Source organism: Cephus cinctus, unplaced genomic scaffold (genome assembly GCF_000341935.2).
Source record: "Cephus cinctus unplaced genomic scaffold, Ccin1 Ccin1_scaffold0022, whole genome shotgun sequence".
NCBI lineage: Eukaryota > Metazoa > Arthropoda > Insecta > Hymenoptera > Cephidae > Cephus > Cephus cinctus.
The window spans coordinates 126,384-129,097 of NW_014332770.1; the positions used below are offsets into that span (position 1 = coordinate 126,384).

At 40.1% G+C, this 2,714-nt stretch overlaps 1 long non-coding RNA gene across 1 annotated transcript; it reads right to left on the reverse strand.

The window, feature by feature from the left end:
- Positions 1–1,020: 1,020 nt before the first annotated feature.
- LOC112494202 lies at positions 1,021–2,013 on the reverse strand. The gene is made up of 3 exons (XR_003059401.1): positions 1,656–2,013; positions 1,547–1,558; positions 1,021–1,459 (listed from the first exon to the last, which is right to left on the reverse strand). It is a non-coding gene; the product is annotated as an uncharacterized LOC112494202 (long non-coding RNA).
- Between the last annotated feature and the right edge of the window lie 701 nt (positions 2,014–2,714).

Here is a 2,714-nt window from a genome sequence, read left to right on the forward strand (position 1 = left end):
TTTATTATTTTTTTATTTTTGTATTTGAACTTTTTTGCTTGTACGCGACCGATTCCACCATGGAGATTTCTGCCTTTGTTGGCGAGTAATGATACTAGATCTCAGATAATTTAACAATGTTCTCATTATTCCGCTATTCCGCGAATAACGACTGGCTATCGGTACTACGGAAATACCTGGATCGGGACTCGACAGCTAACCGATGCTATTCGAGAAATTGCACGTGAATTCTCTTAGTCACGATACCTGACCAATTAATGTGATGACTTTAAGTAGTGCCTATGTGCATATCGTGTAAAAGTAGACGCGTGCGTGTCATATATGTGAATCGATATTACAATCATAATTATCAGATCCATATAAGGCTGGAATGATGATTCTATGATATTTTGATTAATAAATCCGAGGTAATTAATCCTGAAAGAAAATTCTATGCTTCTTTCCTTCAGTGAAAGTATCGAGGTTACTGAGCACGTATGTCCCATGTGTAATAAGTTACACACGTGTTTATAACGCACGAGAAGATAGATGAGGCTGATGCTTAATTACCCAGTATAAGTCATAGAAAATGGAGTTTGATCAACCTTGACGAAGCCCGAGTAGTGAGGTTTGTTAAGAAGAGAAGAGATTCCAATTCTTTGATATAAAAATATTTTTTTAATCAATCTTGACTTTCTTCGAGAACTTTCGGTCTGAAATTTATTCGATCAGATAAAAATATAAGAACTTATCTATCGAATCTGATTCCTTCCATTGCCATACATATCTTATCGACACTCTCTGCTTAGTAATATTGAGACAGAATAATTACGTCATAGCTATAATTATACCTTGCGTCCTTCGAAATGCGTAGTATCATCAAATTCTACGAAGACGCAATATAGTTATAACTGATCAGTGACGTATCAATGATTATAAGATTAATTATAATAACAGTTTCTATCAATTATTTATCAGATTACATCATGGATAAATACTTATATATATTAAGAATTTTAAGATTGCCTGTTTCACCCTATAGATTTTTTTTTTTAGAAATACCAAGAATTCCCTGTTGGTTCTAGGGAATTTTATTTTACATGGGTATATAATTAGAGAAAGAAGCAATTAACTTTTTTTTCTTCTCTCGTTTCCCCTTATCCAATTTTCACTCTCTTTCTCTCGCACGTAAATTCAAAATTTATAGTCTACCAACATTCGCAACACCTTAAGCCACCCGTTAGACGGTGACGCCCCAGGCGTTAATTCTCCCGTCGACTAGCAACCCAGTAACCACGCAATAAGGAACAAGCGAGGGAAAAAGGGAGCAATCCAGGAGATTCAATTTGCAGGCGAATTTTTCGTGGCAATCACTTCGAAGAGCGAGCGTTAATCTGGTCGAGGGCTGAGTAGTTGATAGTGGGGTATTTTCAGGCCAATCCAGAGCGTGGACGGGACCTCCAGGCGTGAGTCAGGAATCCTGCATGCGATCACCTTATACTAGTTATTGCTGATGATACTCTTTATATACCAGCGATGCTGATCGACTTGATATAGAAATACATACACTCACTTTATCCTAATATCAAGTGACAATACTATGGTAATACTGATTAACCTTACTGTGCATCAAGATTTTTGTACCCCCAATAAAAAAATATGGTATGGACACGTACCTGTGTCCAGCATGTCTTCAGAATGAGAAAAACATTTTTCATTAAGTATCAGAGATTGTGAATATTATGATAGTAAGTATCCACATATCGTACTTGACATATGCAATGCGGTTGTTGGTCTTAGGAATTGGTATGGTCACGAAAAAAGGTATGAGAATCAAAGCGAAACGGGTAGTCCAAGACAGGTATAAAGAAACGACTTTTTCCAGGATCAACTTTTAGCCGGTATACCAAACTTCCTTGTAACGGCTAATTGAAACAAGCTTCAGTGCGTCGCGGTAAGAAAAGAAGGTCAACGAAAACGTCACGACGATACTGCTGAGCGACGGATTAAACGGCACGAAGAAAAGCTGCTTGTCGCGAGATGCACGCACTCGTTGTCTCTATAAATTTCACGAGCGGGATCCGCCATCTTGTTACTGGAGAATTTGGCGCTGCCGTAGTGGCAGACGTGATACGTTCGCTGCTTCCGCAAATTCTCAGCTGACACTGAGAACGACAGTACCAATGGTCCGGATGGTCCGATCGCATAATGACGCCCGGTTTTTGCCGTAACGAGAATGCTGCGTGTTCGCCCACGGATAAAAAGTGCATTTATCCGCGAGTGGTATGCAACGTCAAACTTATGTGGCGCCAGAAAATCGAAGCGTCCCTTTTTCAAGGCGCGCGACGGGAGTTCCGTAGGCGCGAATTCTCTCGGGGGTTATATGTATCCATAGGTATCTCTGCATCTCACGAAGAGGATGCTGTAAGTACCATAAACCCAAAGGTCCTAAATCGTAAAAGTTATATAAGTATAGGGATCCCTTTTACGAGCCCCTATCGATATACCTTCGAAATGTAAAATTATGCTAATGTACTCAAGTGCTGCCATCTACGATTTCAATGGACAACTCGGAATGATTTCGGCGAACTTTAAAATGCTCCCTCCCGTAGGGACTCTTGGAATTGTTTAGTGCGGTCGACAATACTGACACGCCATGGGTAACCTAACCTCGGCGTAACCTCAACCGTGATCGTACAACAGCTTCCCTTTACTCGCGTCTCCGATTGAGGATT